The 12,653-nt window shown below is 49.5% G+C and overlaps 1 protein-coding gene across 5 annotated transcripts in view; it reads left to right on the forward strand.

Moving 5' to 3' along the window:
- Positions 1-12,653, forward strand: part of ARHGAP28 (Rho GTPase activating protein 28) — a 215,134-nt gene that overhangs the window by 62,485 nt on the left and 139,996 nt on the right. Inside the window, exon 1 of one of the 5 annotated variants that reach the window (XM_044293647.1) lies at positions 716-772. The exons of the other annotated variants lie outside the window; for them this stretch is intronic. The gene's annotated coding sequence lies outside the window, so the exon portion shown is untranslated. Of the gene's footprint in view, positions 1-715; positions 773-12,653 lie in introns of those variants that run through there. 5 annotated transcript variants of the gene reach the window in all.

The raw sequence follows: 12,653 nt of genomic DNA on the forward strand, positions 1-12,653 counted from the left end.
TAAAGGACCTGGAGCAGTTTTGCAAGGAGGAATGGGCAAAAATCCCAGTGGTAAGATGTGGCAAGCTCATAGAGACTTATCCAAAGCAACTTGGAGCTGTAATTGCCGCAAAAGGTGTCTCTACAAAGTATTGACTTTAGGGGGGGTGAATAGTTATGCACATTGACTTTTTCTGTTGTTTTGTCCTATTTGTTGTTTGCTTCACAATAAATAAATAAAAATCTTCAAAGCTGTGGGCATATTCTGCAAATTAACTGATGCAAATCCTCAAACAATCCATGTTAATTCCAGGTTGTGAGGCACCAAAATACGAAAAAAGTCAGGGGGGGGGGGGGGGGTGGGTGAATACTTTTGCAAGGCACTGTACGCTTCTTGAAAAATCTGCTGATGTACACCTCTATCATGCAGATAGACTTTCATAACCCAGACAAAATCCATAGTGTCTATTAGAAATTAGTTTGTCTTGCGTAAATCAGGATTCATGAGCCAAAACTGCAACACTTGCAATTAAACTGTATGCAGTACAGGAAAAATGTCTAACATGCAGACGCAAGTTTAATCATATAGTTGCCTATGTCTATGGCAGACATTTAGCCAATTATTTCATATATTGCCATTTAATGTAATCACAGAACGTGTTGGGCACCCAGTCTGAAAGTACCGTTCAGTCTCTCCCTATGTGGTGGCGAGTCATGCTACAGTCTCTCAAATTCAATCACACAACATTAACCACAACCCAACAATGAAAGCAGGAACCTAATAGAGACATAAGGTAGGACATTGCTGCTGTGCTTAAAAACTACAAGCATACCTCAAAAATGTATTCTTTAGGAGTAAACTGTTTCATTTAATAGTGTTCATAATGTGATGGAACCTGGGGGCCCAAACCTATGTGACATTGGTGACATATCCTTGAGATATGCTACCCATGTCTAAGATGAGACAACCCCTTTAAAGGCTTAGGATGCACTTTATTTAAACTCAATTTCAAAATAGTTTTTTTTTTAACACAAAACACATTCAGTTCAAATAGAAAAAAGTGGATGCCAAGGTGTCCATAGCCTTTGAAGGAAATAAGGAAATATGAGAGTCTTTAGACTAATGGCTGGTAGAATTTGTGGAAATACATGTGTCTTTCCACATTACTTGATATCATACCAGTAGTGCCCAGGTGGGACTGCTATTGCTGAACCCCCTATGATATAGTATCATCTCCAGGATAATTGTCTGTGTCCAGAAATTACAAGAGAAAACATAATCTAGGACTTGTACAAATTAAGAATTTATGGAGCTTGGCCATATAGTGCTGTTTCCATTCACGTGACCACTGCAGCCAATCACTGGCCTCAGTATACAAATGTGCAAGAACACTGTGTCACTCCAGAGACTTAGCAGTCATGTGCTGTTCTTACATACATAACCACTGAGGTCAGTGATTTACTGCAGCCGTCACACTAGTTGGAACAGCATGGCATCACTTCACGTCTGACGGGGAAAGAAAAAGGTAAGGCAGGAGAGTTGGGTCGAAGGGACCTTCATTAGCTGAATGACTCCATTTACAGTAGTTTGTCTCTGCTTGAGTTTAATTTTGGGTCAAACAACCCCTTTAACTATTTTAAAATATCTTAAGAATCAGTGGTGAAAGTTGGTGATATCCTTCAGCCACTTAGATTTTAAAATGTTTTAATAAAAAAAATGTTTTAATAAAGCAGAATTGTGTATATTGTGTATAATTAATGTTTCCCAACCAGTGCCACAATTCATTTTATAAAGTACCAGCTTATGCTGCCATGCCCAGAAATGTTCAGCGCTCACACCAGTCGCTGTCCCCATATGGACTCACAATTTCAATTCATTTATCAGTACTTTTTTGGTGTGTTCTAGAAAACCACACAAACACAGGAAAACCTATCGGTCACTTGTGTCACCAGGGATGTTGTAGCACTGCTAAAGTGTGGCCGCAGGGTTAAAACCATATCACTGGGAGTTAAGAGCAGGTTAAAAGCCATATCAATCCATCACATCTTTAATAGGCTTTTTCCCTTCTAATGCTTAGTGTGGTCCAACACCATCTGCTGTGTTTGAAAGTCTTGTGACCTACAAAAGGTTGGCTATCTCTTGAGAGTTGGAGTAGAAACCTATTTATTGAGGTGACGTGAACATAGCAGTGACTGTACAATAAAGCTATTATGTTTATAGAGCCTGTATTTTCTAGGACATTATTATCTTACATTATTGGCATATTTTATATTAGCCTTAAAGGGCATCTGTAGCAGATTTGTACCTAGGACACTGGCTGATCTGGTACATGAGCGCTTGGCAGCTGAAGACATCTTTTTTGGTCCCATGTTCATATGTGCCCACATTTCTTTGAAATACAAAGTTTTAATATATGCAAATGAGCTTCTAGGAGCTCTGCCCTTTCCACTTTGATTGACAGGGTTAGGTAGGTCTGATAACGTTTACACTGTCTGGTCCTGTCAATCAAATTGGAGAGGGAGCAACAGTTACAGAGAGAGCAGAGCCTCTAAGTGTAATGGCAACGCCCCCATTGCTCCTAGAGGCTCATTTGCATATTGTAGAACGTAATTTTTCTCAGTAATGCGAGCACATATGAACATGGGACCAACACAGATGCCTTCAGCTGTCAAGTGCACATGTAACAGGTCACCCAGTTTCATAGGTACAAATCTGCGGACAGATGCCATTTAAAGGCTCCTGTGCATATTCCAAACAAATAGTACTATGCATTTTATTGAAACAAGACAGCATTTTTTGTGTTACTTTCTGACATACATTTTCCTTCTTTTGTTTTGTGCATTTATTCCCATGTGTATATCTTGCCACTGACCATTTTAAAGGATTAATGGCTGGGAATTTTGGCAGCAGTGCAGTATACCTAGGTGAAGATTTTCTCACAGAAGCAAATTAGAGCCAATGTCACACATATGTGCTTTTGTGATACGTCTTTAAACTAGTTACTTTGAGGCCAGCAAGCAAGTTGTTTGATGAATGCAATTGTCTGGATGTTAGATTTCGTCAGAATTGATTGTCATTGGAAAATGGAATAGAATTGAATCATGTTTATAAAGTGTTCTGTAATTTATCAGCTGGCTAAACATTGCTACTGTAAAAGGGAAAGTATCATCAGAAAATGATATCTCACTTAAAGGGGTTCATCTAATTAACGTATGGAAGGCCTTTTGCATAGTACTTACCCTCCCTCGCTCCACTGCACTGGATCCAGACGGGATGTGGCCGCTTCATTTCCTGTTCAGCTACATTAGGCTTCTTTCACACTGGTGTTAGTCCTGTCCGGTAGGCTGTTCCGTACTAATGCTTGCACACGTGTGCTGCCGGAAGTCCGCCCCCGGCCTTATTCACTATAATGGGGATGGGCCGGAGATGCAGCCGCGCAGCATGGCAAACATGCCGAGAGGTGGCCGGACAAAAACTTCCAGTGTCTTTCAAGCCTAACACCAGTGTGAAAGAAGCCTTACTTACCTCTTACCCCTGTTGATGGATACAGATCACACTGTCTCCATAGCATACCAGTATTAGTAAATCACCAAGTATTTTTCTTTGTTTTATTGAAAACCTAAGTTTGCTGGCTACTTTCTTCACTCAAGTGCAAATAAGTGCAGCATGCCACACAAAAATGCACAAGAATAATAAAAGGGCCTCCTAAAGGGGGAAGTTTGGTGGCAGTTGGGAAGGGGGGTGATGAATCCAATGGCCACACACAATCCCCCAGGCCTCCAGGATGGAAATGCCATAAGGGCACCACAACCTGTGTGGTCCTCGTGACAAATGTGAAACATGAACACACAGTAAATAAATGATAAAACTAATTGTGTGCCAGTTACAACCCAAATATTCAGCCAATATTATAAAAAATCCCTCATCTTGCCTAGCCTGAAGTCCCAGGCAAACAGGAGAATGTGCGTAATTATTAGAAAAGTGAAGTACGTACAAATGTACTGTACTGCGAGTTCAGGCACCCCACAGCCACTGCACCTCGGACTTTCAAACAGCTTGGCCCTTGCCTTCAATGTGGTGTGTTCTGGTCACCTACAGGTAGACATCAGCTAACCGTCGTCTACCTGAAAGCGTCCACTCCATGTGCATTGTACATGCTCTATACCAGTGGGTCCTGGTAGCTCCCAATATTTTAATTCATAGAGATCTTATACAGATTCATTATGGCATCTAAACAGCTTACTAAGTTTGGCACAATCTTGATGGATACCTCAGTTCTTGTAAGGGAGAATAAGGAAGTGGTATTGCCTTGTGAAAACTCAGTACATGCCCTATTGCACCACAAAGGTTTGTAGAGGTGTGAGCTAGAACCAGTATAGTTGGTATCTTTATGATTGCTGTGGAAGAGATTTACTGCTGCGGTGAACACGCTTGTTTAGTCTGTAGTCAGCTGTAGTATGACAATGACCTGGGATGTGCCAGCCTAAGTTGAACTCGGCAGCGGAAATTTCAGAAATGAGTATAATGGAATGAAACTATACAGTTGACAGTAGCAATGTGATGGAATTCTCCATTTCTGACCTCTGTAGTTTCCTGTGCATTCTGTGGTAGTCCCTATCTGTCTGTTGACATAACGTACTATGTTTAGGAGCCATCAAAATGAATTACATCATAAATGAATTAGTAATAATCATTTTTAGTCCCTATAACAGGTTAGAGTGGTGTCTCACATATAGTGGCCAGTTTATAATTTTTTTTAAGTGATGTCCCAGAATGACAACAGTCTGATCAGTGTCAGTGAGCAGTGGGAGTGCCAGAGCGCTGTCCTATTCAAATTGGCAGATACTGTACCCCTGATGTCATAAACAGTGGGTTCCCATAGGTTGTCTCCCCTTCAGTTAAACCCATGTAACATCTCATAGACAGGTGCTAAGTTGTCATTTTGGGATGGCCTCTATTAGGCTACTATCACTTGTGCACTTTGTATTCCGGTTTTGAGATCCGTCAGAGGATCTCAAAACCGGAACAAAACTCTTCCATTCGATTTAATACATCAGGGTGCAGTTGTATTAAATTGAAACTGAACAAACCGGATCAACACTCAAAACAATGTAAGTCAATGGGTACTGGATCAGTCGTTTTCGGATTCGAAAAAAAAAAGGATCCGGCACCATTGACTTACATTGTTTTTAGTGCCGGATCCGGTTTGCTCCATTTCACAGACCGGACACAAAACCACGGCTTGCAGCAGTTTTGTGTACAGTCACAAAACGGAACAAAACGGATCTGTTTTGTCCCCATTGACAATGCATGGGGCCAAAATGGAAGCGTTTTTCTCCGGTTTTGAGATTCTCTGCCAGATCTCAAAACCGGAATACAAAGCGCAGATGTGAAAGTAGCCTAAGTCTGTTGCTTTGGTACACTTGGGAACAGTGATTAATAGTTAAGGCTGCATGCAGCCTGTAATTGTGGGAGGGGCCAGGTCCTCTTCTTAAACCCCCTGCTTCCAGCTCTCATTGCCGCGCTCGCTTCATTGTTCGTCTTGTGACTCGTGTCACTTCCGGTAGGCGTCATCGTCAGGTAAGTCGCGCCGCCCGCCTCGCACCTCGTGTCCCCGGTCATTCCGCTGATCCGCTCGCCGTGTCGGGGTCTTGTCGGCGCCGCAGCCTCTCACACCGCCCCAACCCTCGCAGGCTCCGGTACGCCCGTACTCTCGCGAGAGGTCGGGCCCTGGCGCGGACGAGTCCCGATCGCAGCGGCCGGCTGCCGTTCTCAGCGCCGGCTGCTGGGAGAGAGAGGGGGGGGGAGCGGAGGAGGAGCCCTGACCGCTGCCATGGCTCCCTTCCACAGCCGGGCGGCACGCCAGCCGCCCACGCCTCCCCCGCTCCGACCGATGCGCTTCCCCAGTCTGAGTCAGGGTCCCTCCTGGTGCCCACCCACCGTCCCCTCTGTCCGGCTGGCCCTCCAGGCCATAGTCTCCTGGGCTGTGCAGAGCCTGCAGCACTGCACCATGCATCTCAATGGAGGTTGCATTTGCACGCAGAGTCATGCGTCATGCATGGGGCAACCTTGCTCGCAACCCGCCGGTGCTGGCATATTGCACCCTGGATCGCCAGTGCCTGGAGGTCACATTCCCCCATCCGTGGGATGCAGGCCGGCACTTCTCCACGTGCCACTGCTCCGCCAGTCCGCCCGTCCCTGGCTGGCATCCACCCATCCGTGCCTCCTGCACCTGCCAGGCCAGCTGCTCACACACACCTCCACGCCTCCCGGGTCCGGTCCATGGCCCCCCAGGCCCTTCCATGCCCCAGCAAGCCACGCTCCATCCCTTCATCCCACGACCTTCCAGCCTGGCCTCGCGGGACCCCCGGTCATCGCCGCCCCCCATCCTCACATTTTATTTCTTTTCTAGGTGCCAGTAGCGTGCGTGGTCCCTGCCGTGTCTTGTCGCAACAATCTGACATCCGGTTTAGGTATTGGGCGGGGGTATTACGGTCTCACCCAAAAAAAAAATAATAAAAAAAAAAAATATGGTATTTATCTTTCTCACAGGTTGCAGAAGGTTGCTACCAACCACTCGCGGGATTTCGTTAGTTCGAGGGTTTTTCAGGTAAGTTAATGCGGCAGTTCCTCCGTTCGGCATCTCCTACTCAACCTGGAACGTTCAGGTGTCCTCCCTGTCCAGGTACCCTGAAGCGTTCAGGTGCCTTCTCTGTCCATCTCAGCCTGAGGCGTTCAGGCGTCTTCTTTGTCCAGGTACCCTGAAGCGTTCAGGTGTCTTCTCTGTCCACCCTAGCCTGAAACGTTCAGGTGTCTTCTCTGTCTAATTACCCTGTAGCGTTCAGGTGTCTTCTCTGTCCACCCTAGCCTGAAACGTTCAGGTGTCTTCTCTGTCCAATTACCCTGAAGCGCTCAGGTGTCTTCTCTGTCCACCCTAGCCTGAAGCGTTCAGGTGTCTTCTCTGTCCATCTAGCCTGAAACGTTCAGGTGTCTTCTCTGTCCATATTAGCCTGAGGCGTTCAGGTGTCTTCTCTGTCCAGGTTCCTGAAGCGTGCAGGTGTCTTCTCTGTCCATCTAGCCTGAAACGTTCAGGGGTCTTCTCTGGCCAGGTACCCCGGGGCCCAGGGGTCTCCTCTGTCCCCCGTTGCCAACAGCACCAGGGTCTCGTTCTTGGTTGCTTCTGCCCACTGCACACAACCCCCGTGACGGTCGCAACCAACACGTCAGGTGTCTTGCAGTTCCTCGTACCTGGCGGCACCCAGGCAACCCTGCTGGCGTTCCCATCCTGAAACCTTCAGGTTACTCCTCGCCACCCACCCCGGTACCTTCAGGCCTCCTTCTCACCGCAGTCTTCAACTCTGTCTCCGGGCTCTCCCGATATTCCTCTGTTCTTCGTTCAGTGTTTCTTCCTCACCCCGCTGTTTCCGTCCTTGAGCTAGCACAGTGGCGTGTCCGTCCGCATCTGCATTGTTTTCCGGGTCCACTCCGCTATTTTCTCACGTCGCTCCTAACTTTTCCAGTCCTCAGGGCCAGCCGGGTCGTTCTCGTTGATCCTTAGACGGTAAGGCAAGGGTGTCGAATCCCAGCTCTCAGGTACGTCGTCCATACATTCACCCACGGCCGCAGCAGCCGCGGTACACGGTCCCCATGTCCGTTCCAGCTGCCATATTGTTGTCTCTAATTCCAGGTCTCGCTTTAAGTCTCGACCAGCTGCGGAGCCATGTCTCAGGTCTCAGATATGGACGACGCGTTATCCCTCCCGGGTACTTCGGTCTCTGGCCAAGGCGGGCCCGAGTCCCTCCGAAGATGGACCGTACCGAGGCTGGTGGCAGAGTTAAGCAGAAGGGGCATCAGGCACCCAGCCTCAGCCAGAAAGGTGGAGCTGTACAGGCTGTTGATGACGGAATCCGGTCCTCCTGAGAGAGAAGATCCGACCCCGTACATCCAGCAGTCCTTGGTGCAATTGCAGGCCTCAATGGATTCGCTGGTCTCGTCCGTGGCCGACATCAGGTCCAGGGTGGTGGACTTGGAGGCCAGGGCGCCGGCTCCATCCCAGACGGTGGTCCCTCTCATCGATCCCCCTCTGTATCAGCTATCAGCTCCAGGTACGACCCCTGCCGCTCCCGTGGTGGCTCCGGCACACTTCGTGCCGGACAACATCAGGAAGGACATCTTGGCGGGCAAGGACGTGAATCTCGTGTCCATCCTGATTGCGTCCCACGATGCGGCTGATAATAAGACCTTTGACTGCGGGGAGATCTCGGTGGTCCTTCGGGCCAAAGATGGCCGCCTCAATCGCAAACTCACGGAGCCTGAGTTTGTCTTGGCCTTCAGCCTGTATAGGGATGTGATCTGCTCCGCCTACCCAGCTCGCCGGGAGGAGCTGGACACATACCTATACAGGGTCACTGATCTGGGGCACAAGTACGGCGGCACGGCTTTTTATGACCAAGGCTTTTCAGCCAAGGCCGCTGCCGCGCTGACCCAGTTTCAGTTTTCTGTCAGTTGGGCCACCCTGGACATGGAATTGTTCTGCCGGCACTTAGCCGGTCTCCGGGCCCCCGCATGTTCGACTTGCCAGTCGATATTTCATGCCACCGAGTGGTGTCCCAAACTGCTACGGCCGAGCCAGACAGGGTCATCCCAGGCCCCTCTGGGGTATCCCGCAGCCCCTCCTCCACCGATAAACTGGGCAGACCCATCGTGTACCTTGGCAACAGTCAAGTGTGCAACAATTTCAACTTCGGGTCATGTCTGTTCAGCGGGTGCAGGGCCCTGCACATCTGCTCCATCTGCTTCAGGGCTCATCCCAGGTCCACATGTCCCAAGAAGGCGTCCAAGCGCCTATGACTGGCCGACTGCAATATTGACCTCCTGGCCCTCCTGTTACGGAAGCATCCGGTGCCGGGTTTTGCGGATTTCCTTATCACGGGCCTCTGCTTTGGCTTCGACACAGGGTTGGTGGCACTCCCCCATTCCAACTGCGAGTGCGACAATCTGCAGTCGGCCAGTGCAGATCCTGCCGCTGTTCGGGAACTCCTGAACTCGGAGGTAGAGAAGGGGTTCCTCCTGGGCCCTTTCAGCCGAGTTCCTTTCTCTCGCTGGCGGATCAGCCCCATAGGCATTGTGTCCAAAAAGGGCTTGAATAAAAAACGTTTAATTTACGACCTCTCCGCCCCCCATGGTTCTGTCATCCCCAGCATCAACTCACTGATTCCTTCTGAGGAGTTTACTATGTCATATGCCTCCATTGACGAGGCCATCGCCCTCATCCTCAGCGCTGGGAAAGGCGCCTGGCTGTCCAAAGCCGACATAGCGGATGCTTTTAAACTGCTGCCCATCGCCCCACACCTATGGCAGTTTTATGGTATCCAGTGGGAGGGCAGGTTCTACTTTGCCAACCGGTTGACCTTCGGCTCCAAAAGCAGCCCGTGGTTATTTGACCAGCTGGCGCAGGCCTTACATTGGATCCTGCTCCACCACGGCAGCACCCCAGCGGTCATCCACTACCTGGACGACTTCCTCCTTATAGAACCTCCGCTATGTCAGCCAGCCGGGCTGCACTCCCTCCTGGAGCTTTTTTCCGCCCTTTGCATTCCCATCTCGCAGGGGAAAACCTCAGGGCCAGTTACGTCCATCACCTTCCTGGGCATTGTCCTGGACTCCGACCAGATGGAGGCCAGGCTTCCAGAGGCAAAGCTGTCCCAGATCCGGGAAGTCGTGGCAGGGGCCATCACCTCGTCCCAGGTAACCAAGGTCGAGCTCCAGTCCATCCTGGGCCAGCTGAACTTTGCCTTGAGGGTGATGCCCCAGGGCAGGGCCTTCATCTCCCGCCTGCTCTCACTCCTTCCGGCGGCCTCCGTACCCAGCAGCATCATCCACCTGGACAGGGCTGCCATGGCAGATTTGCGCATGTGGGACAGCTTCCTTTCCACCTGGAACGGGGTCAGCCTGTTCGTGCCCCCATGGTCCCAGTCATCCGCCAGGGTGTTCTCTGATGCCGCGGCATCCCAGGGTTTCGCGGCCATCTGTGGATCCCAGTGGTTGGCTGGGCCATGGCCTCCTCAGGTCAGTGCTGACCCACAGTCCCTCAGTTTATCCCCGTTTCTGGAATGTTACCCCATCGTGGCAGCCGCATCTGTCTGGGGTCACCTCTGGGCCAATTCCGTCATGTTCATCACTGACAGTCAGGACCTGGTGGATATCATTTCCAAAGGCCGAGCCAAATCTGCCAGGGTCATGTCCTTGTTGCGCAAACTGGTCTGGCTGGCCATGGTCAATAATTTTCATTTCACTTGTGCCCATATCCCAGGTAACAGCAACACGGCGGCCGATGCCTTATCCAGGTTCAACTTTCAAACCTTCTTTCAGGTGTGTCCAGAAGCAGACCAGACCGGGGCCCGGATTCCCAGTTTCTACAACCTGATGTTGGATTGAGGTCACTGCTAGCTACCGCCAAGGACCTCATGCACCGGTCCCTCTCGGTCAACACGGCCCGCAATTATAACACAGGTTGGAACCTGTTCCAAAAATTTTCCAAAGATCATCCTCAGCAAGATACAGCCTTCGTGTCATACATCATGGCTTTCATGGCCCATTGCCATGTCAATCTCAAGCTGGCACCCAGCACCATCTGTTTGTATCTGGCCGGGGCTCAACATTTCTTGGTTCTACAGAATCCTGAAGTTCGCCCAGCTTTCACATCCCAAGCCGTCAAGGCCACTCTCAGGGGCATTAAAAAAAGCAGCAAGGACTCAAATCCTTCCCGTCGACCGGTCTCCGGCGAACTTTTCAGGCAACTATCCGCATCCCTAGATGGCAACCCTTTTGGCCCTTCCGTTAGCCTGGTCATCAAGGCCGCAATGTACCTGAGCTTCTACGGCTTCCTGCGCCCAGGAGAATTCTCAGTCTCTTCCCAGAAGACGATCTTCCTGAAGAAAAAACAGCTGTCCTGGAATCAGGACCATCTGGTGTTAAGCCTTCCGTCCACCAAGACGTCGCAAACCGGTCCTCCCATACAGATCCGCTTCTTCAAGTCCGAAAACGCCTGGTGCCCGGTGGTGGTACTCCGAGGTCTCCTTGATTCCACGCCTTCTCCGGATCCAGAGGCTCCTTTGCTCCCGTGCCAAGGGAAACCCCTATCCACGCCACAGTTTGTCTCATACATCCGTTCCCTGGTCGCTGGGTTAGGGGTGGACCCCAAAACTATATCGGGTCATTCCTTCCGCATCGGAGCGGCCTCCGCAGCTTCCAAGCACGGGACACCTCCGCACGTCATTCGCCACATGGGTAGGTGGAGATCTGCCTGTTTTTCCCGGTACATTCCGGATCCGCTGACTGAAACCCGCCAGGTATTCCGTTCTTTGGTTTTGTAATCTGTTCCACACGCATTAAACAGCACCTTTCCTACCCGGTGTCTTTTGGCCCTCTTTTAGGCAGGCCCACGTCCCGCACACACCAGCCACTGTTAGGACCCCCTCCTGTCACCTCACTGACCGTGGCCACGGCCACAATTATTAGTTTTTATAAATTATTGACTGGTATATGACATTTTTCAATGCCTTAGATTTGTTTGCTGTCAGTGAATGAGAGCAAATTGTGTTAAAATAAAATAAAATTAGCAATCATTTTAGAACCTGATATGATGAACTATGTTCATTACATTTTTAGCATTCTGTACTTTAATTGATTATATCCCATTAAGTGGCTAAGCCATAGGGGGTGCAGAGGTAGCAGTCGCTATCGGGCCCAGGAGCCTGAGGGGTCCCAAAGACCCTTGTGCTGCATAAGAAGACACCTGCATTATAGAAAGTGCATGCTGGTCAAGTTATACCTCTGGCTGAAGGGAAGGGATTAGGCCAAGAATTTGGCATGGGGGGTACTGTTTAAATTTTTGCCTCAGGCAGCACGAAGGCTATTCCCGGCCCCTTGCCACAAAGCACTGAGGGAGAAGGGGGCCCAAGCTGAACTCTTGCACCAGGGCCCATGAGCCTTTAGCGACGCCCCTGATCCCATTTGTATAGAACACTACAGAACATGGAATTAAAGAGTACCTCTAATTATGAACAGCTTTCCATATTGAAAAGTAAGGATAAGATAGAGGAAAATGCCTTTTTGTCCACGTATGAGCCCCTCCCCCACCACACTTAGCTGTCCTCTCTCTGAATTTGGTAATCATGTCTGTCTTCAGAGAGGAGATGCCTTTTAGTTTCATTGGTAGATCAGGTTTCATGCTTCCCATAATAGTCTATGGCCAGTATTTGGTAAGTATTTTACATTGGCATCTATAAGTCAAAACCCAGGGCGGGTCCAAAACACTCTCCCATGATATATTTTGTCTGTCTCTGGTTTTAATGTAGAAATAATGATGCAAAATGCTGACCGTATGAAAGTAGTCTATGGAGAGAGGAGGGGGCAGGGGACGAGCTGCCATGATTTCCCCCATAACAGGCACACACATACTGAGGAGGAGATCCTGCTTCCCTATCTCTCTGTAGTATACCCATAGAAGCAGCACTGGGCTGGGAGGAAAAACTTCCTTGCAGCATCTCTGTGTTTCTATGCCTTAGTCTCCTTCCAGCAGCTCTCTCCCCCGCTTCACCCTTCCCCTCTTTATAGACTTCTATCAACAGAATGTAACCTGATCTCTCAGTGAAGCTGAGGAGCCATCCTAA

Source organism: Bufo gargarizans, chromosome 5, assembly GCF_014858855.1.
Source record: "Bufo gargarizans isolate SCDJY-AF-19 chromosome 5, ASM1485885v1, whole genome shotgun sequence".
In the NCBI taxonomy this organism is placed as follows: Eukaryota; Metazoa; Chordata; class Amphibia; order Anura; family Bufonidae; genus Bufo; species Bufo gargarizans.